The sequence below is a fragment of the Panthera uncia genome, assembly GCF_023721935.1.
Source record: "Panthera uncia isolate 11264 chromosome A1 unlocalized genomic scaffold, Puncia_PCG_1.0 HiC_scaffold_17, whole genome shotgun sequence".
NCBI lineage: Eukaryota > Metazoa > Chordata > Mammalia > Carnivora > Felidae > Panthera > Panthera uncia.
Genome location: NW_026057577.1, coordinates 53,299,595 through 53,322,982, shown reverse-complemented (window position 1 = coordinate 53,322,982; position 23,388 = coordinate 53,299,595). Strand labels below are relative to the sequence as shown.

The window sequence follows — 23,388 nt, the reverse complement described above, 5'->3', positions numbered from 1 at the left end:
GATGGAGTTTGTTGCTATTTTCAGCATTTTGGTATTAAAACTGATGTGGCAACAAGAGGAGGAGGAGCGACAAACTGGTAAACTTTAGTTGCTTTAGTGAGTTTGTGGAATTGTAATTTATAAAGACAGGAGAGGACTTGGCATATAAAGAACAGGAGTATAGAGAACTTCAAGGAAACTAAAATCCTGCAGAAAAAATATATATACTGTTTATTTGTGTATCTTTTAAGTGGCTGGAAAATACTGCCAACAAGAAAGTAATGGAAACTTGATACCCTTTTTATTTTTTATTTAAAAAATTTTTTTCTAATGTTTTTATTTATTTTTGAGACAGAGAGAGACAGAGCATGAGCAGGGAGGGGCAGAGAGAGAGGGAGACAAAGAATCTGAAGCAGGCTCCAGGTTCTGAGCTGTCAGCACAGAGCCCGACGCGGGGCTTGAACTCACACACCGCAAGATCATGACCTGAGCCAAAGTCGGACGCTCAACCGACTGAGCCACCCAGGTGCCCCTTGATACCCTTTTTAAAGAAATATTGTAATTTAATACTTATTAACTTTGCCAACATCCAACATCCTTGTTTGCTCTTCTTGGGAGTCTGAACTTGTTTTTTGTATTTTTTTTTTTTTAATGTTTAATTTTGAGAGCAAGGAAACTCAGGAACCCTCAAGATCATGACCTGAAGTTAGACTCTTAACCGACTGAGCCATCCAGGTGCCCCTGAACTTGTATTCTTGGTTTAGAGAATAAGGAGTGGTAGGAAGAAGGAAGGCGATGTAGGAGATTGACACTGTGTGCATTTTATATCATTTTGGAGCTGCAGAGGTATTACAGGTTAAAGTGGTTTAAACTTTGGTTTGAGAAGAGGACACAGAGAGCCAGAGGATAATTAAACTCTAAAGGTATATCTGGGAAGTGGGTGGAGTTAACACATATTTAGGAAGTAAAAGTAAATAAATCATTCAACAGTTTGAAGCAGTGTTTCTGGTAGAGAATGCCAGCAGAGCTTAACTTTTTAATAGAAAAAGTGGTTTTGCCTTTTCTATTTTAGGTTACGTTTTAGCACCTTTAACGATATATTCTGCAATTTATTGGGGAAAAATTTTTAAAAGATTTTATTTGCTCAAAGAAAGCAATCTGACTGCAGAAGCCAAATCTGTAAACACTTTAAAATGTAAACTCTGGGATAACTTCATGACTACCAAATTGTAACTGATTCAGCTTCTTGTTTCAGTACTTGATCTTTTCCCAAGCTCCAGTCTAGTGCCAACCAGGATCATTACACACCCCCAGGGGTATTTCATTCTTTTGGCTGAAGGGCTGTCCTGAAGTCTACACCCTTCACATTAACTGTCAGGACACCCACTATTCGTTTGTCAGATATGTCATACTGCTTATATATTACTATTTATTTATTTATAGACAAAACAGAAGTGGTCAGGGTAGAAAATAACTTAAAAGACGAACATATAATTAGTAACTTCATTTGGTTAATAAAACTATCCATATTTTCAACCTAGAGGACGTTTCATTTTGTATATTCCTGTATCATTTATCAGTGATGTAAAAGAATGAAAAAAATCAGAAATAATTATTTCGTTGTTTGCATTTGGGTGATAGATTCAATATTTTTAATATATGGTAGGATGACTGTCTTTTTTTCATTCTTGAAGTTGACCTATTTGCAGGCTTCTATTCCATATACATGTTAGGTTTTGTTAAATTATTTTAAAATTTTATTGAGATTCTATAGATTAATTGGGATGCTTTTATATCTTTGCTAATTGCATGAGTCTGCACTCAGTTGCAATAAATAGATCTGGCTATTTTAAGTATATAGGGATTTAGTATAGGGAATTGGGGCTTAGAATATTATTTAAAAGGCTGGAAGAGTGGACTTTAGCCTAGACCATCAGAAATGAGTCCTAGGATAGTATATCAGAGCTAGACTGTTAAGGGAGCTGTTGCTATTGCCCCTACCAGTCAGGTGGATGGAGAATCAAGACCCCAGGACTAGAATTATCAGTGTTAAGGATGGACTACCATAGCTACAATGTAAGAATCAAGAAGATACTGTAATACTCAACGCCCACAAAGCCAATGACTGTGCTCTAGAAAGCTGCTGCAGAAAATAACTCCTATATTCACCACCATGCTTGCCATCCAAAAAACAAAGCAGCAGGAAGAAGGCTTTGGTTTTCCACACTCCAGATCTTACTTACATGTACCTAATTGGCAGAAATCATTTACTTCTAGAACACTTAACTGCAAGGATATCTGGGAAATGTAGTTCTTAACTTTTCAACATTTATAGTACAGAAAGTAAGCTTAAAAGAAATTTGAATAAGTGCTGAGTGCCAGGCTACCTTATACCGTGAATATAGCACCACTATTATTTCAAATATTTTACGTATTTATTTTACTTACATAATTTTTAAAAGATTTTTAAAACTGTTTATTTTTGAGAAAGAGAAAGGGAGAGAGAGAGAGAGAGGGCAAATGTGGGAGGGGCAGAGAGAGAGAAGGAGACACAGAATCCAAAGCAGGTTCCAGGCTCTGCACTGTCAGCACATTGCCTGACACAGGGCTCGAACTCACGAACTGCGAGATCATGACCTGAGCTGAAGTTGGAGGCTCACTAACCCAGCCACCCAGGGGCCCCTTCCTCAACATTTTTGTATCTCAGGTTTTCCTTTTCAGTTATTTTATTGTTATTTTAAAAAAATGTTTATTTACTTTGGGGGAGGGGCAGAGAGAGGGGGACAGAGGATTGGAAGGGGGATTTTCACTGACAGGCTGACAGCAGGGAGCCCAATGTGGGGCTCGAACCCACGGACCACAAGATCATGACCTGAGCCGAAGTCAGATGCTCAACGGACTGAGCCACCCAGGCACCCCTTATTGTTTTTTTTATTCAGGTAGAGTTGACACACAATGTTACATTAGTTTCAGGTGTACAACTTAGTGATTTGACAAGTTTATATGTTACCCTCTGTTCACCACAAGTGTAGCTACCATCTGTCCCTTTACATCACTATTACAATATCATTGACTGTATTCATGATGGTGTGCCTTTTAATCCTGTGACTTGTTCATTCTATAACTATCTCCCTCTCCCCTCTACCCATTCTGCCTACCTCTCCTCCCTCCACTCACTCTCCCCTCTGGCAATCATCATTTTGTTCTCTGTATTTATAGTTCTGATTCTGCTTTTTGTTTGTTTATTCATTTTTTTGAAGATTCCATTTATGAAGGAAATCATACGGTATTTGTCTTCCTCAGTCTGACTTACTTAGCATCATACCCTAGGTCCTTCCATGTCATAATTTCATCCTTTTTATGGCTGTGTAATATTCCTGTGTGTGTGTGTGTGTGTGTGTGTGTACACACATTTTCCTTACCCATTTTTCTTTTGATGGACACTTAGGTTATATCCATGTCTTGGCTATTGTAAATTATGCTGCAGTTAACATAGGGGTGCATAGATCTTTTCAAGTTAGTGTTTTTGTTTTCCCTGGGTAAATACCCAATAGTGGGATTATTGGATCATATCGTATTTCTATTTTTAATTTCCTGAGGAACCTCCATACTATTTTCCACATTGCCTGCACCAGTTTGTATTCTCACCAACAGTGCACAAGGTTTCCATTTCCTCTTCGTTCTCACCAACACTTGTTTTTCATCTTTTTGACAAGACAGGCATGCGGTAATATTTTTTTTGTGATTCTGATTTGCATTCCCCTAATGATGAGTGATGTTGAGCATCGTTTCATGTGTCTGTTGGCCATCTGTATATCTTCTTTGGGAAAATGTCTATTCAGGTCCTCTGCCCATTTTTTTAATCGGATTGTTTGGTTTGGTTTTGTTTTTTTTTTTTTTTTTTCAACGTTTTATTATTTTTTATTTTTTTTATTTTTGCGACAGAGAGAGACAGAGCATGAACGGGGGAGGGGCAGAGAGAGAGGGAGACACAGAATCTGAAACAGGCTCCAGGCTCCGAGCCATCAGCCCAGAGCCCGACGCGGGGCTCGAACTCACGGACCGCGAGATCGTGACCTGGCTGAAGTCGGACGCTTAACCGACTGCGCCACCCAGGCGCCGCAGTTTGGGTTTTTTTGATATTCACTTATGTAAGTTTGGATAGTAACTTCTTATGTGTCATTTGCTATTACCTTCTCTCATTTGATATAGGGTGTCTTTTTGTTTTATTGGTGGCTTTCCTTGCAGTGCAGAAGTTTTGTGTGTGTGTGTGTGTAGTCCCAATAGTTTATTTTTGCTTTTGTTGCTCTTGCTTCAAGAGACATATCTAGGAAAATGTTGATATGTCTGATGTCAGAGAAATTATTGCCTGTGTTTTCTTCGAGGATTTTTATGGTTTTAAGTCCCATGATGAGGTCTTTAATCCATTTTGAGCTTGATTTTGGGTATGTTATTAGAAAGTAGGCCGGTTTAATTCTTTTACTATAGCTGTCCAGTATTTCCAGCACCATTTATTGAAAAGACTGTCATTTCCCCATTGTATATTCTTACCTCCTTTGTCATAGATTAATTGACCATATAATTGTAGATTTATTTCTGGGGTCTCTGTTCTAATAATAAATATTTTTTGCTATAAAATATTAATCAGGTGGTAGTAATATTTTTCACCCTCCTGAGTTTTACAGAACTGAAAATTTCAATGTTATCCTCCCTTATTTCCTCTGAGCATACAGTCTGTTTTGAGCTCAGATCTGCTGAATACATGAAGAGAATGACATTGGCATTAAATCTGTGTCGAAAGCACAAATCATGGTTATAATTTGAGTATCATGGTTAATTTTTATTTTTTTTATTATTAAAAAAAATTTTAATACTTATTTTTGAGAGAGAGAGAGAGAGACAGAGTGTGAACAGGGTAGGGGCAGAGAGAGAGGGAGTCATAGAATCTGAAGCAGGCTCCAGGCTCTGGGCCTGTCAGCACAGAGCCCCACGTGGGGCTTGAACCCATGAACCACGAAATCATGACCTGAACCAAAGTCAGACGCTTAACTGACTGAGCTAGCCAGGTTCCCCCTGTGGCTAATTTTTAGATATTGTTCTTCGCTGTTGATTCAAACAAATGAGGAGGAGTACAAATCAGTATATAAAACTGATTGTACTCACTAAAACAGAATCATGGCTTCATATTTCCATTATAAATAGCCTTTTCACATACATTATCAAGACTGAATTGAGCGTTCACTTCGTCAGTACTTACACTAAAATTAGAACAATACAGACAAGAGTAGCATGGCCCCTCTGCAAGGATAACATGCGAATTTGTGAAGGGCTCCATATTTTCTTTAAATTTAAAAATTTTTTTTTATTATTTTTGAGAGATAAAGTGTGAGTGGGGGAGGGGCAGAGGGAGAGGAAGAGAGAGAATCTTAAGCAGGCTGCATCCTGAGTGCAGACTCCAATGTGGGGCTTGATCTCCCAACCATGGGATCATGAGCTAGCTGAAATCAAGAGTTAGACGCTTAACTGACTGAGCCACCAGGTGCCTCCCCGACCCCCAATTTTTTTAAAAGACTGAATAGGAAATCTTCACAAACTATGGTCAGTTATCCCAGTTTCATTTTGACTGCAGTCCTTGGACAAATAGATTTGAACCTGTTTGCTTACCTGTAAAGGTCCTCAAACTTGACTGTGAGTCACAATTTCTGGGAGAGCTCAAAGAAACAAATGTAGCTAGAGGACCACGCTCACTGAAGGAGGCTGGGGCCAGGGCTTAGGCTTCTGTGTTTTTATCAAGTTTCCCCAGAAATTTGAGAACTATTGTCTTAGTATGCTTCTATGGATTGATTGATCTTCATACATTTTATTTATTCATTTATGTGCATATATATATAAAGAAACATGAACTAGCTAGGAATGGTCATGTAGTGCTGAGACCTCAGAGATGACAGAAGCAGCCCTGCCCTAAAAAGTTCTCAGTTTAGTGGAAGAGACAAACTGTTAATTGCAGTGTGGTGTTCTGTGCTCTGAAACAGATGGGATGCTGAGGCAGCAGGAAGGAAGGGCATCACACTTCTCCTGGAATTGCACATCAGGGAGTATTTCGTTGGTCTGAAGGGTTAGAGGAATCAACTGAGTAAGAGTGAGAGGAGAGCATTTTAGGCACAGAAGAATAAGGAGGCACAAACCACAAGGAATTTGACAAGCTAGAGTATTATTTCCCAAACCATGGGACACTTCCCTCACTAAGCAGATTTTAGTGATTTAGGTGGTTCATGGTGGATAAGTCATTACATAGTGATAGAAATCTCCTCCCAATTCTTTTCTGCATCTTTTGTAAGAAGAACATCTTTTTTGGCTGGCTCTAGTAAGTAACAGCTTTGTAACATTTGCTAATTTCCTTTTAAAGAAAGTAGCCTTGGGGGCACCTAGATGGCTTAGTCAATTAAGGGGCCACCTCGATTTCTGCTCATGTCATGATCTCGCAGTTCGTGAGTTCAAGCCCCATGTCAGGCTTTCTGCTGTTAGCACAGAGCTTGCTTCAGATCCTCTGTCCCTGTCTTTCTGCCCCTCCCCTGTTTGCACCATCTCTCTCTGTCTCAAAAATAAACATACATTAAAAAAAAAAAAAAGAGGAAAGTTGTCTTAATCTCAGAGCTTCAGCTGGCAGCATTATCTAGGTAGAATTAAACTTTTATCTTCGCTATATGGCAGTTGAAGGTAACTTGCTAACTGACTTTTTGGTAGAAATACAAAGTTTCCTTTTTAAAATAATCTATTGGAATAATTAAAATTGATCTATATAAAAATATTAAATAGCTAGTTCATTTGTTACTTGAGTATGCCAAAAATTGTGAGCAAAGTATATGAATGAATTTTTGAAGTTTAATATGGAGGTCAGTGGCAAGAGGTAAGGCTACAAAGACAAAGCAATTATGAGGGAACCTGGAGGCAATGCTAAGGACCTTGAGTTTTATTATAAAGTGAGTGGAGGTGTCATGAAGATGTTAAACAAGAGAAAGTTAGACTTGGAAAAAGCCACAAAAGATAATGCCAGAGTGAAGTGAAGAGGCTGGTAAGGGGGAGAGAGGTAGAGGGAATTCACAAATAGGTTTGGCTAAAAATAATCCAGAGCTGTTCTTGATGGACTTGTCTATTCATTAAATCAGTGGAGACTTTGAAGAGGGTGAGGTTGATCACTTTAGGAGCTTTCGGCCCCATTTAGCTGATAGCTGCAGCTTGGGTATGAACGAAATGGCTAGTTTAAGAATATAAAGCATGACACTTCCACAGACTATTAGTTACAGAGGTAATATTCCACGCTAAAATTTTTATAAGAAATTTGGAGTATAGCAAAATTACTGCTCTCTGATAATAGGTACCAAAAATATGTACCATTAAAAATCAAAACGAAAGGGGGGGTGCTTTGCTGGCTCAGTCGACCAGTAGAGCGTGTGACTTTTGATCTTGGGGTTGTTTGAGTCCCATGTTGAATATAGAGATTACTTAAAAATAAAATCTTCAAAAAAATTAAAAAAAAATCTTCTTCCATGTAATTTGAGTGAAATATTTCACATTACTGCCCACTCCCCCAACATCTGGGTGCACAACTCTTGTCAAGTCATGGTTCCCACAGAGATTGGGCCAAGAGTGAATGCCAGGGGCTCTAAACAGTGACCACGCTGGGTCATAGAACCAGATGCCAGACATCTGTCTTCTGTCAACCAGGATCAAAATGAAGTCCTATGCACTAGATGACTTAACATGTAACATATAACCTAAGCAAAGATTGCCCTGTTGCCTATTGAGCAAAATCTCAATTATAAGCCTTTTGTTCTCACCTTCTCAATAGCTGTGAAGATATGGGCCCTGGCAAAATGGCCTTGTGCTCTTGGTTGGTTTTTTTGTTTTTTTCTTGATGCTGGCCTGCCTTATTTTTTCAAGTATCTTTTTACGGGGGGACTCCTGGGTGGCTCAGGAGGTTAAGTATCTGACTCTTGATTTCAGCTCACGTCATGAGCTCATGGTTGTGAGATCTGCCTCTCTGCCACTCACCTTCATTCTCTCTCTCTCAAAAACCAAACAATAAAAAATAAAAATGTTTTTAGGCTCTCCTTCTTTCCTTTTCCTTAGACTTTCCACAGGACCTTCTCCTTTTCTCTCTTGGAGCCAAAGAGTTCAGCCATTTTCTGAGCCTCCACAGTTGAGTTTCTGCTGACTTTTGAATTTATATCACAAATCCTGGCTCCTTATTCCCCGTTCTATATTTTCAGATGCCTTTTGAATCCATTTGGTTGTCCTCAAGTGTAATGTAACCCAACTTAAATCTTCCTAGTGAATTAAATCTCTTTAAATAATCCCATTTTTGGCTATCAGTTTCTGAGGCTGATAAAATGACACACTCCAGGCTATTTGGTCTGCTGTTCAACGATTTGGGTCCACAAAAAGATGAACAATGTTAATTGATTGTGCACCCACAGAATAAAGAAGCCATCTTTTGTTGCTTCCAAATTTCCCTTCCTTCCTTGGAAACCCTTTGGGAGTGGAGTTGTTGAAAATAAAAAGATCACTAAATTTCAGATTTTTGAGGATAGGACTATTAAATGGAATACTCATGAGGAATACCGAACAGCTTTAATTGCTTGTGAATATACTAATTAGAACCTTACAAATTCCAAAATATATTGGCTGCTATACCAAAGTTCAATTTTTAAAAATTTGTATTTAGGGCGCCTGGGTAGCTCAGTTGGTTATGTGTCTGACTCTTGATTTCAGTTCAGGTCATGATTTCATGGTGGTGAGATCAAGCTCGGAGTCAGGCTCCATGCTGGGCATGGACACTGCTTAAGATTCTCTCTCTCTCTCCCCCTCCCCCTCTCCCTAACTTGTGCACACAAAAAATTTTTTTGTATTTACATGCTTTATAATAAAATTACCAAATCAGTTTCACCTTCTGTTTATCTGTCATAAATTAACAATAGACTTTTTTCGGGGAGGTCAGAGTAGAATTTCATGTAGATATAAGTTTATGGCCTTTCAGTGTGTAGCACCTTAATGGTACATACTTAATGACTGGTGAGCTGATGATAGAATGTCACATAATTTATGTATATTTACATATAGAGCAAACATTACAAAAAGGAAATAAAACACATTTCTTCAAATAAACACTAATTCATAATTTAACCAAGAAAATAAAAGTTGCACTAAAAATACTGCTATAAGATTAGTGTCTCAGATGCAAAATCATAACCAGCAAGAACTATAACAGTCTCCCTGAGAGTGGAGTTTGAGTAGGGAGAGGTGATGGGTTAAGTCCCCAAATGGGAAAAGCAGCTTTGAGTGAGAAACCAAAGAGGGGTTCCTGGACCCTGGATAGAGAGTCATGGAATTAATGAACTGGGCAGTGTTGATTTTACAAAGTGAAAACGCTTCTGGTTGCTGGTAACGGAGACAGAACTCCATCTGGCTTAAGCCACAAAAGACATCAAGAACTCCAGGGGTTCCTATGATAGCTTCAGGCTTGGCTAGATCTAGGTTTTCAGGGATACCACCGAATACTGCCTCTCTCCTTTGGTTTTACTCTCTGGTAGCCTTGGCACAGGTTATGCCAAAGAGAGACTTCACAGCTCCAGGCTCACAGCCTGGCAAATGTAACTCTTAACAGAAAAGGATCTCTTCTCAGTTCCAGCAAGAGTCCCAGGATTAACTGTGATTGGCCTGACTCAAGTGCCATGTCCACTGCTGGACAAGCCTGGATCATCTACCACCACTGGAGCTAAGCAATGGGATTCTGTCATTAGAAGATAGACAACAACCTGGGGTGGAACAAAAGCAAGAAAGGGGACACGAGGACAAGAAAAGAAGATGAATAAACTCATTTCAAATTTTGGCTGAGATTCATCCTGGCAAACCAACAGCAAAATGTTTTCATGCCAAAAAGCCTACAATGCCTTTAATCCACAGTTTCTCAACTTTTAAAAAATTATTCAAAAACAATTATTCCTCTAAAGAGCCTTTCAGACATGTTTTTGCCTAATCACCTGCCCATGAGATTTTAAACACCACAGACACTGTATGCTTATTTACCATATGCATATTTGTGCTTTATATATAAGAAGAGTAAGTATAAAGCTGACTAATGCAGGGTTAAGAACAACAAAATAAAATTTTAAGTTAAAATATTAGTTAAATTGATAATCAGCGGCGCGTGGCTGGCTCAGTTGGTAGAGCATGTGACTCTTGATCTCAGGGTTGTAAGTTCGAGCCCTACGTTGGGTGAAGAGATTTAAAAATAAAATCTTAAAAAAAGAAAAAGCTATTAGCATTTAACTTTATAACTATATTTGCTGAGTAACTTTTAATATAGTTTACTTAGAAACTGTAATGTATCAAATCAATATACATATTAGCAATTTTAGAAGTATATAATAATAGCAATGTAATCAATTTAAAAAGAAATCATTCAAAATGGTTATTTTTTTCAGCAAAACAGTAACAATTGAAGAAAATTAAATTTCCTAGGTATTAAGTTTTGCTTGATATGAGAAAATGTCTTTTAACTAGATGCTAGATGCTTACTCAAATATTGTTGACACTTCTTTTCAGCCCTTGGCATAGTGAATGATGATTGACTAACTTTTGTAGGATTAAATAGTAAAATACAAGCCATTAAAATTTTTTTTAATGTTTATTTATTTTTGAGAGAGAGTGAGACAGCATGAGTGGAGGAAGGGCAGGGAGAGAGCGAGACACAGAATCTGAAGCAGGCTCCTGGCTCTGAGCTGTTAGCAGAGTGCCTGATGTGGGGCTCGAACTCATGAACTGTGAGATCATGACCTGAGCTGAAGTCGGACGCTTAGCCCACTGAGCCACCCAAGCGGCCCAAAATACAAGCCGTTTTTTAAAAGAAATACTAGCCTTTTTTTTTTTTTTTTTTTTTTTTTTTTTTTTTTTTTTTTTTTTTTTTAGCTTCTCAAGGCTCAAGTCACACACTAGCATCCAACATAGACAACATCCTCAAGGCAGCCAATGGCAGCCAACAGTACAGCAGGCCACCACTCACAATATGACTTTGAGATTGAGCAGTTGAGAGAAAGTCTTCAAATCACAGCCCCCTATTCACCATGTAGTACTGATCTGGCATCCATTTGTGTATCTTCCAAGTTAATGCCTGTGTTGCACACGTGATGCCCAATAAAGCTCAACAAGAGAAATTATATACTAAGGAATAAGATTTTCTTGGAACTACTGGGAGGAAAGGGAGGGAGGGAGGGAGGAAGAGAAAAAGAGAGAGGGAAGGGAGAGGAAGGGAGATGATGTCTGAAGAACTTGCCTTGTGTGGAGCAAAAAGAGTCCCCTCCTTTTCCTAACCCAGGAAACCCCAATAAACCCTTTGAGAATCAAAAAAAAGATTTTTTTTTTCTTGAGTAGGGTGGAGCTTTGAAAGGCCTGAAACCCTTGTAATCCCATACTTTGCACAGTACGTCTCTTGAGGGCACTATCACTCCCACTGGGAGTGGATATGCTAACATGTAGCCTAAAAAGCAACTTTCGGGGCGCCTGGGTGGCTCAGTCGGTTAAGCGTCCAACTTCGGCTCGGGTCATGATCTCACGGTCTGTGAGTTCAAGCCCCTCGTCGGGTTCTATGCTGACAGCTCAGAGCCTGGAGCCTTCTTCAGATTCTGTGTCTCCCTCTCTCTCTGACCCTCCCCTGTTCATGCTCTCTCTCTGTCTCAAAAATAAATAAAACATTAAAAAAAATTTTAGAAAAGCAGCTTTCTCCCCCTCACGTTGAGGTGAACTCTATCTTCCAGTGAAGTTTACTAATTGGTTCCGATGTTTCCATACCAAACAGACTTAATCTCTTTTATAACAGATCCTCAAGTATTTGATAACTGAAATTTTATTCTTTCTATACTGACTAGTTTCTCTAAGCTTTTCCTTTCTGAGGCTAAACATAACCACAGGTTCCTTGAACTGCCATTCATTTGACTCAGTTCCCCTATTGCACACACATTCTTTAGGGGCAGGCCCTACGTCTTGTCTGGTTGCCCTATTTGGATCCACTCCAATTTGTTGTTAAACTTAGGTGTCTATCTGAACATAGTATCTGAGCCCAAATCGAGGAAGGCGAGCTCTTCACCTGTTTTGGATGGTGTTCACCTATTAGCAGAGTCACCAGGGCAGCCTGACTAGCTTGCCGATACCTATTGAGTAATAAACGGAAATCCCTAAGCCTTTCTTCACAGGTCCTGTTGGTAGGTTGAGTTCTTCCTCCATCCAGTTCTAGTTTTCTGAGACTTACGTGTGATTTTCATTCACACCTATTACATGTCCTCTTGGGCTCTTCCACTTATTCCTTCATGTTGAGACATTTGAAGATCCTGATTCTATTATCCAGTTCATTCATCCATCCCATCCATCCATTCATTACTTACACTTGCTTTTCTGAAGATACTTTCATAAAAGTAAGAACAGAAACAAAAGTCCCTATGAGGTAAAAAGAAGAAAAGTTTCCAGTTCCTAGAGTTAATATGAGTGCTGAGACTGAGCACATGAAGTTCACAGCTAAGCTTTGCCCCCAAGAGGCTGTGTTCCTCCTTCATGCGTCTCCTGTTGCAGGGAGAGAACGGATGTAAAAGGGTCATCTCAGGAATTCTTGTATAATGGCTTTTTCAAAATAAATCTCCTTGGCACCTGAGATCTAATCACCTACTGGTGTCAGTGTGGGTTGGAAATTGTAGATGTTAGTGGAGTAACAATCTTGTAGAAGTTAAAAACAGCGTCCTTTTGAAGCCCATTATACATAAAGTATTTTATCATTCTGGCCATGTTAACATATGTTAACAATGTGACATCAAACACTGAGTCAATCAACAGTATAATTCGGGGGAAAAAAGACCTTGCTACTGATACTCTCTATAATGAAGGCAAAAGAGTGTTTCTGACTTGAATTATTTGGACGTTTAGCCCAGTTCTCCACTCAGAGAATGGACCTGGCTTATGAGAGTTAATTCATACCATTTGGAGGTTGAAACGGTTATAAAGCTGCTTTGGAATGTCCTAAATTGTGCCTAAGAGACCTGTTTTTGACAGATGTGTTCATGTAGTCCAGTCAATTGGCATATGGAATTTTTATGTACAAGCTATGCAAAAGTTTCAACATGTAACATTTATTAGTGCTTCCCCTGGCACAGAGAGACAGATGGTATACACATTACTTGCAGAAGCAGGCTTTGCACTGGCTTACAAGCCTGACTTTGCTCAGTTACCTAGGTCACTTAACTGCCACCACCCCCACCTCCCCACCCCCCATCAACACACACATGCATGAGAGGCCAAACCTTCCCTCCTCTGACCCTAGAATTTGCTATAGTAATTCTCTCCCAATTGCTTGACTTAATATTTCTCCTTCCCCTTCCTTGGCCCAGATCCCCACCTCCTCTGTCTTTTCATTCCCTCCAGCTGGTCCATGCTGAGGTAAGGAAGAATACTCCCCCACAGCTGTTCTCAGCCCCCACCCATCCCTAATGTTAGTCTTGGCAGCATCCAGCCTGTTTCCCCCACATTAACCCCAAGCTCCTCCTCCCTTTAAGTCTCAGCTGCAGTAATGAAATGCCCAGTTGCAAGAGCTGCAGATTAATCTTCTGTCCCAGTTCTTCTTTTTTTCTTTCTTCTTTTTTAATGTTTATTTTTGAGAGAAAGAGAGTGGGAGCAGGGAAGTGGCAGAGAGAGAGAGAGAGAGGGAGAGATTCCCAAGCAGGCTCCCCACTGCCAGCACAGCCCAATGTGCAGCTCATACTCACCGACCAGGAGATCATGACCTGAGCTGAATTGAAGAGTTGGACATTCAACCAGCTGAGCCACGCAGGTGCCCCTGTATGTGTATTTTTAAAAGGTATATCTATGGAAGTGAAAAACTAAGTCTGAATTCTATTCTTTAGTTGCCCAGAGAAGGAGAGAAATTCAGAAGCTCAGAAGCTACTAATGGTCACGGTGAAAAAGGAAGTGAGTTGGAGTGACTGGGGATTTAACCAGGGAGCCTTTGAAGATAAATTAGCAGGAAACTGTGACAGCTTCAACTCCTTCAACCCTTTTGGGGTCCCCAAAAGGCCCATTTCCCCTCTGCTCCACTTCTTTGGCCTCCATCTAGATCCTCACCCTAATCTTGTTCTAGCATCTTTCCTTTTCTTCCCAACCTCTTGTTTTAGATGCAGAAGTATAAAGCAAGGGGATCCCCCATTTCTTTACAGTGGTGAGGGTGAAGGGTAGAGGAGAGATATAATGAAGTTCTAGACATACCCATTTGCAGGTTGAATAGTGCTATTAGAAACGCCTTAAACAGAAAGATTGGGCTTACTCAGTAGGCCATAGAGTATGCTAGAAAGAGAACTGGCCCAGGAACCTGAAACTTTCCTTCCAGGTTTGGCTCTGTACCCAGCACTTTGGGCAGATCACGTAACTTACATGCTAGCTCTGCAAAGCATCCATTTATATACCTTTCAAGTAGAAATTATGATATCTGCTCACCTCACAAGACTGTAGGGGATTTTGGATTATATAAACAGGCAAAGAATGCTTTGAAAGACACAAAAATACAGTGTATAATAAAGGTCATACCTTAAATCAGTGAGAAGAATGTGCACACATGGTCCCTGACTTATGCTGGTTTGAGCTGTGTAACAGACCAGGATACTCACTCTTGCTAGCAGGTGAAACATAATCTGACAGGAGGCTTTAGCATGGGATAGGGAAACTGAAAATGCAGACTTCACTGGATAGTGCTAAGAGGGAATGTAGACTTTTAAGACCCCCAAAACATATCTTTGGAATCTTAGGGTTCCAATGTTACACAGTAAGCATGGACCCTTCCTGAGGTCACTTACCAGGCCCAGTGGTGAGGCACTGGCTGGCCACCTCTTGCTATTTTCATTTTCTGCCACTTCTCTCAGAAGATACATCAATGCCTTTTCTTGGACTTTAGCCTTAAAGTACTCCCCAACAGGAGAAATCATGACTGAATAACCCAAATTCATTGATTTTCTTTTCCTACCTGTGATTTTAAGCCTCTTGAAGGCAAGAATTGCATCAAGCTGATTTTTATATCCCCAGTGCTTAGCCCATTGCCAGGTTAACAGTAGGCACAGGCAATGATTATTGAATAATGGAAAGAACAGCTGCTAGAGAGATGAACAGAAGTATTCCTACAACAGTAAGTGGAAAAGTAAAGCTTTGACAAAATATTTCCAAAATTCAGTTGGAGAAATAAATGTGCAATAGTCTAGAAATGTTTTTTTTAATGTTTTTTCTTTTAATTTTTTTAATGTTTATTTTTGAGAGAGGAAGACAGACTGCAAGTGGAGGGAGGGGAGCAGAGAGAGAGGGAGACAGAATCTGAAGCAGGCTCCAGACTCCAAGCTGTCAGCACAGAGTCCAATGCTGGGCTCGAACTCTCAAACTGTGAGATCACGAACTGAGCCAAAGTTGGATGCTTAACTGACTGAGCCACCCAGGCGCCCCTAGAAATGTTTTTTAAATGTTAATAAAGAAGGATTGAAATAGCTCTACCAGATACCACCCAACATAAAATTACAGAAATTAAACCAGTGTGGTGTGGGCATGAGAATTGAAGGTCTAAAAAGACCAAAAGAAGGTCCAGAAAGAAACATGAGAAAAGTTGATGTATAATAAAGGTGATACCTTAAATCAGTGAGGGAAGTATGTACAGATGGTCCCTGACTTATGATGGTGTGACATAACAATTTTTTCAACATTAGAAGGTGCTAAAGTAATAGCATTCCGTAGAAACTGTACTTTGAATTTTGAATAGTGATCTTTTCCTGGCTAATGGTACCCAGTACTGCACTCTCCTGTGCTGCTAGGCAGTAGCAGGGAATTGCAGCTCCCTGTCAGGCACCTGATCTCAAGGGTGCTAACCACCATCCCAGTTTTCACTTTCAGTGTGGTATTTAATAAATTACATGAGATACTCAGCACTTTATTATAAAATAAGCCTTGTGTTAGATTACTTGCCCACCTGTAAGCTAATGTAAGTCTTCTGAGCACATTTAAGGTAGGCTAGACTAAGTAAGCTAGGATGTTCCGTAGGTTAGGTGTGTTCAGTGCATTTTTGACTTACGATATTTTCAACTTATGGTGAAATTGTAATTGGGACATAACCTTACTGGAAGTTGAAGATGTCTATCATTCAGTACATGGCATTAGAACAAACTGGCTATTCGTTTGAAGGAGAGTTAAGTCTAGAATCCTTTTCCATACCTGACCAAAAAATTTTCACATGGATTTAATGTAAAAAGTGAGACATACAAATTATATATAATAAGGTATGAGTATATATTTTAAAAATCGTAGCATGGGGAACATCTCTCTAAAAATGACCCTGAACGAAGAAACCATAGATGTGACCACATACAACCCCAGTGCTTCAGAAACCAGTCAAAATACAAATTGGGACAAAGTCTTTGCTTATATATGGGAAAAGATGAATGTCCTTAGTAAATAAAGGTCCTCATATATCAATAAGAACCAGTCCCCAAAAGAAATTGGGTGAAGAAGGTGAAAGGGCAGGGCGCCTGGTTGGCTCAGACGGTTAAGCATCTGACTCTTGATTTCGACTTAGGTCAGGATCTCACAGTTCGTGAGTTTGAGCCAAGAGTCAGGCTCTCCCTCTCTCTTCCCCTCCCCCAATCACATGCATTCTGTCTCTCAAAGGAAATAAACTTAGAAAAAAACGAAAGGGCAATTCGCAAAGGAAAAAAAATCAAATATTTTTTGGATATACGTGTTCAACCTCAACAGCGACTAAGGACATGCCAATTAAAATAATGAGATTTTTAGTTTTACTATTTTAATGGTGAAGACTTTAAAAAGAATATGGTGCTCAATACTGGCAGGGCTCTGGGGAAGCAGGCACTCTCGTGTCAAATGGATTGTTCAGGCGCAGGTGGGAATTAGGATGGGGTGTGAGAGAAGGGGGTGGAACAGTCATTGGTGGAGAGCACAGTGCCCGAAGAGGTTGGGTATGTTATTAGTCCTACCTGGCCTTGCTGGAGAGTTGATGAAAGTTCTCTTGGGGTAGGAAGGTGGACAGCAGGAGAACAAGGGGAAAACAGATCCCAGAAGGTTCTAGGAAAGAGTGATTTCTGATGCCATTACAGCTACATTTCCCTTCATAAATTCTTCTTTGCTCATGCCTTTGATTTCTACAGAGCATCCCAACAACTCATTACCCAGCACACATTTATACTGGTTTCTTTTTAAAAATTGTGTTACTTACTTACTTATTTATTTAGAGTGAGCATGGGGGAGGGCCAGAGAGAGAGGGGGAGAGAGAATTCCAAGCAGGCTCCAGACTCTGAGCCTGACACGGGGCTCAATCTCACCGTGAAATCATGACCTGAGCCGAAACCAAAAGTCAGATGCTTAACCCACTGAGCCATGCAGGTACCCCTAAAAGTTGTGTTTATTTTCAACATTTACATCAAGAAGTGTAATGCAGTGATAGAAAGAAGCCAGGACTGACATTTAAGTGTTGTGCAGATAGCACAGGCACCCCTTGTGGGCAGGGCAGGGTAACAGTGAGAGCTTCCAATCTCAGTTTACTAGCTGTGGGGTTTCAGGAACATCATTCATTCTCTGAATTTCTTTCCTATATGTTTGTATTTCTGTAAGAGTAATACCACTTAACTTTACAATGTTATTGGAAGGAAAATTATGTATGTAAAATCCTGAGAGTATGTGCTCAATGAAAGCAGGTTCTCTTCTTTGGTAAGAACAGCAGCAAAGGGGTCAGTTAGTTACAGGTGTCACTACTCGTTTCATATGTGGTCTTTTTTCCATCCCAAACAAGCTCTGAGGCCTCATACTGCCTGAGGGTCTTGCTAACCCTTGATAAAGGGTTTTGGGCAAAAATAAATTAATTTAAAAAATGAGCTGCTTCCTATTTTGTTGTTCTCCAGGCTGAGAGGAAGGCTGTGGCTCCTGGTACAACATTGATGGGTTCAGTCCAGCAGGGCTGCCCTCCATCTTCCTGGCTGCACAGGCTCATGTGCTATGGCTTGCATAACAACTGGAGATTATATGACCCCATCTGGTGAGGAAATGGAGAACAGAAGGCAGGCAAACAGGAGCCCTGAAGAGCCTTCTGAGTTACTTTAATCAAATTGGACGGGCAGTCATCTACTAAATGCAAATGACTATTCGAATTTGGGGATTACCTGTGACCGTCATAGTAAGAACACAAAACCACATGTTAAGGCTCTTCTAATGTTGAAAAATTGTTATGTCACACCCCCATAAGTCAGGGACCATGTGTACATACTTCCCTCATTGATTTAAGCTATCACCTTTATTATACACTAATTTTTTTCCAGTTTCTTTCTGGACCTTCTGGACCAAAAGGTCAGGGATGGAAACCCACAGTCAGCAGGGGCATGGCGGAGGTTCGATGGTTCCATCTCACACTGAGACACATGGCATTGAGTCAGGTGGCTCCTGGCATGGCTGTTGCTATGTCGCTCTTGTCTTTTGAGAGGTACTGTGGTGTGTTTAAAAAAAGAAAAAGAAAAAAAAGATTGAGTGGTACCCGGGTGGCTCAGTCAGTTGTACGTCCAACTCTTGATTTCTGCTCAGGTCATGATCCCAGGGTCGTGTGATCGAGTCCCGTGTCGGGCTCCATGCTGAGCATGGAGCCTGCTTGAGATTCTCTCTCTCCCCTTCTGCCCCTCTCCCCCACTTATGCCCTTGTGAGTTCTCGGTCTTAAAAAAAATAATCGACATCAGAATCTTAAGATCTTAATCACCCCACTGCTATCTTCCTGGTCAGAGGTGCCCAAACCTTAACCTACCTCAAAATCACCTGGTAGGCTTGTTGGAGGCACAGGTTCAAAAGCCCCACCCTCAGAATTCCTGGGGTAGGGACCTGAGAATGTGCATTTCTAACAGACTCCCAAGTGATGCTGTTGATGCACGTACAGGTGTTGCTGCCCTAGGTAATTTTTAGAGAGGGTGTGGCCTTGATGCTAGGGGATCCACCCTGAAGGTGAATTTGTTCCCCTTCTCCTCTCCTCCCTCCTGCCACTCAGACCAGTCTTCTCTAGTTTCAAAAAAATAAAAATCATTATCTCAGTTTCTTCTGTTTAAGACAAGGGATTTATCAACTGCAACAGAAATGACAATTTCTAATAGGGGTACATTGACATCCAGAATTCAATCCCCGACACTGCTTAAACTTTAGGAAAATCTGGAAAACGGGACAGGAAGGAAGGAAGGGCTAAAGGAATGAAGGCAACCCGCCCAGGCCTCACACCCAGATATTCTGACTTAATTGGTTCAGGGTAAGTTCCTGGCAGGAATATGTTTTACGAGCTCCCCATGCAACTCTAATTTGCAACCAGGTCTGAGACCTGCTGGTCTACATCAGTCGTTGTCAAATTTGCCTGCACCCTGGGAGCATTTGGGAAGTTTTAAAAAAAATACTGATACTTCTGTCCCATTTTCAAAGATTCTGATTTGGAATGGGCTGCAGCTTGGGCAGACAGAGTTTTTAAATCTTCTCAGGTGATCCTACTATGTCTAATATGCAGGTAAATCTATTCTGGATTTAACAAGTCAGACTGATGGCCTCGTCCTCCTCTCCAGACATTCTCTACCACACATTCTCAAAACGTATTCCCTCAGCCACCATGAGCACCACCTGAGAACTTTTTAGAAATGCAGCTTTTAGGCCACACCTCAGATGCCCTGAATCAGTAATTGAGTTGTAACAAGCAGCAATCTGTGTTGTAACAAGCCCTCCTGGGACTTGGATGGACCCTGAACTCAGAGAAACACTGCTGTGTTATCCTGGCTGTTATCTGAGGGTTCTGTTTGCCATCTTCCCAGAGACCATCCAGCCTAAGAAGCAAGGACTTCAGTCCTCTGAATGTTGGGCAATACCAAATCCCCAGTTTCTAGATGAGCAATGCCAAAATTCTTGGTGTGACTGAGTTTTTATATAATCTGTGAAGTTTTTGTTGGCTGGAAATTGATGGCATCAAGTTGGGAGTGTCACTAACAGGCTGCAGCTGCAATCTTGGTCAAAATTCTAAGCAAAGAAGAGCTAGCAGGAGGCAGGCAACGTAAAGCAAACATTGATCCCTGTTGTCTGGGATGTGAAATAAGATCATGAAATATGAGGGGAGAGGATGGAACTCAAGGGTCTGTGCTAGGAGAAACCAGGAGAGCCCTGGTTTGGGAGTCTTTCCTTAAATGCTAGTGCCCTTAAACGTCTTTATAGGGACTTGCTTCTTGCCAAGGAAAAGAGCCTGTGTGTACTGTGTTAAATACTGAAAGAATTGATCATGTCAGAGCCAGGCAGAGTAGCACACACACAGCAGCCTAACTGAACACAGTAACATCAAGGAGTTTGTACAAAGGAGACTTGACCTGCTTGACAAAGGACTTCTTTGTGTACTCCCATAAAACCAGTTTATTCTGATTCAATTCAGCCCCGGGTTAGATGCTGGGAATTCTAAGATGGAAATGACATCGAACCTGCCTTCAAGTGGATCATACTTTCACAGGGGAGAAAGGCAAGCAAGTATATTTCTACACTGTGCTGATTGCTGTTTGTATACTCGGTGCAGCGGAAATGCAGAGAAGGATTAACACTGGATGAGGGTTGGCTTCATGGTCAGAGAAGCCTTCATGGAAGCAGACACTGGAGCTGGATTTTGGAGGGGAAATAGATTGTTTGGCTGTCAAGGTGGGTGGAGGGTTTCAACCTAGGCAGGGTCTGAGGTGGGGGCTGGGGGGAAGCAACCTACTGAGTATTGTTAGGGGGTAAATCATGAGATGGGGAGTGGCAGAGGATGTGACAGTGGCTTGAGCAGAGGTGACAGCTTTTTAGGCTAAGCTTAAGGAAGTTGAATCTGATCACACGGATCTGTGGTTGGCAGACCTAGCTGATGACCAGAATTACCTGGGGAACTTGGACTAATTCAGTAGGTCTGAGTGGGCCCTGTGATGTGTGCTGCCCAGGTGGGCAGGGAGGGAGAGGCTGACCAGGAGAAAAGAGGCTAGGAAGAGCGAAGTGGCAAGAGTGGGTAGTTCTGGAAAAGCAATTTGGAGACTAGCCCAGTGGATTGTGGAGTAACTGGGTGTCTTCCCCACTTTCAAAAGGAATGTTTAGATTTTCGAGACTGGTTTTTGTGCAATCTTTATTCAATACTTGTTGCAGAACATTTGCTGATGTGCATTGGGCCAGTAAGTGTTATCACCGCCAGTCTGGGTTTGGCAGAAGCCCCACCTGATTTTTTGCACTGTAAGTCAATTCACGTAGTAACAATAGTGGCAACAAATGAGGCGTGATAAGATTTACAGTTATAGTAGGCACTTATTAATATGTGTTTCCTAAAACTTGATAAAAATACATGTTTAAATTTACTTTAAAATTACTGGAAAATAAAATGGATAGGCATGAATTCCTCTGAGTGAAGACAAGATTGGTCAAGGGTGAACTATAGGCACTAATACTGAGTGTCTACTACAAATAAGCACATCAGTAAAGGAGCTTAAAGTGGAGCAAATCCTTGAGCCAGAAATAATAATTTGCCGGAAATTCTGTTGGGAAGCACTAGTTTTTGAAGCACATGCCTTCATTGCCTTGGAAAAGTCAAGCCACAGATTTTCCAGGTGTCTTGTTTGGAACCAAACACTTGGCATTTGAGCTCTCTGACTGTCATAAAAATATGAAACACATGAAAATCGCTCTCCCCCAAATCATTGTTTTATTATGTTGTGAGCTGACTTACATGAAACGAATAACATAAACTCTCATAGATTCTCATCATTAAGCATTATGTATCATGATGTGTTAGACTGTATTTTCCAAAGATGGTAGTAATAATATCTCCCACACACACTTTTTATGGGGTGACTTTGGCACTCTGCCCATTGAGAGTTGGGGTCTATATTCCTCTTACAAATTAAATTGTGTTTCCCTCAAAATTCCTATGTTGAGGTCCTAATCCTCAGCACCTCAGAATGTGGTCTTATTTGGAGATGGAGGTCATCAAGTTAAAGTCATTAGGGTGGGTCCTAATCCAGTATGACTAGTGTCATAAAAAAGGAGGAAATTTGGGCACGGGGGCACACAAAGAGGGACAGCGATGTGAAGAGACACAGAGAGAAGACGCCCATGTACAAGCCAAGGAGGGAGGCCTAGAAGAGATCTTCCTCTCACAACCTGGAGAGGGAACCAACCCTGCTGATACCTTGTGGACATCTAGTTTCCAGAACTGTGAGACAATACATTTCTGTTGTTCGAGTTCCAGTCTGTGATGCTTTCTTATGGAAGCCCTAACAAAGCAATACAGTTCTCCTTGAATCTGGGGGACTTGTGACTACTTATATAGCTTCCTAGGCTAGATTACAGAAGGCAATAAAGCCTCCATTGGTTCTCTTGGAGACTGGTCAGCTGTGAGGATGTTCAGGCCACTTGGAAAGGTCACATGGTGGTGTTCTAACTGCCAATCCCAGCTGACAGCTAGCATCAGCTGCTAGAAATGTTAAATAAAAGCGCTTCCAAATGATTCCTGTCCCCAGCCCTGGGTCACCCCAGCTTTCAAATTTTCCGACTGAGTCCCTGGATATTGTAGTAGAGACCTATGAATCCCTGTATGAATTTCTGACTTGCACATGTCATGAGTATAATAAAAGGTTGTTTCAAGCTAATGAATTTTGTGGTAATTTGCTACATAGTAGTTGGCAACGTGTCTTTAAAATTATCTTTTTTCACAAAATGTTTGTACCTTATGTGGCTGGTATTTTATTGAAACCATTAGGTACCTTAGATTCTGCATGATGGTCACCACTTCTCTTGACCCTTCATGACATTAGGCTCAGATATTAGGAGCAGTAGGTGGCCCTGCCATAAGTCAATTTAATAGACCACGAATGGATGAGTTTCAGACGAACTGAACAGGACAGACAACAGTGGTTCAGGGGTGAGGGTAGGAATTTTGGAACAACTTCTGAGGTGAGTAAGAGTTTACTAGCAAGGTTAATGCGGTTTTCCTGGAGCAGAGAAGGAATCTTTGAATCCCAAAAGGCAACACTTTCCTCATCTGGGGCACAGAATCCAGGAAAAAATAAAGCAAAAGTGCCAACCTGTTGTGGGGGGCAGGAAGTATTGGCTGTTCCAGAAAAAGGAATTGGGAAGCAGACTGAGGCAGCTTGTGAAATCTCAACCAAACTAGGCAGCACTGGTAACCCACAATTTACGTGTCTGAATACCTCATAATCAGGGTCAGAAAGGGAGGCATGGACCAACCCGCACTGAGGAGCTGTGTTTATTCAGGCTCAAGGTATCAAACGTAAGGAAAATGCAGTTTGTAAATCTGCCCAATT

At 40.8% G+C, this 23,388-nt stretch overlaps 1 non-coding gene and 1 pseudogene across 1 annotated transcript; both read left to right on the top strand.

Moving 5' to 3' along the window:
- LOC125935736 (40S ribosomal protein S27-like) overlaps positions 1-23,388 on the top strand; it is a 36,725-nt pseudogene that overhangs the window by 4,547 nt on the left and 8,790 nt on the right.
- On the top strand, positions 5,216-5,320 carry LOC125935845 (U6 spliceosomal RNA). The gene has a single exon (XR_007461829.1). It is a non-coding gene; the product is annotated as a U6 spliceosomal RNA (small nuclear RNA).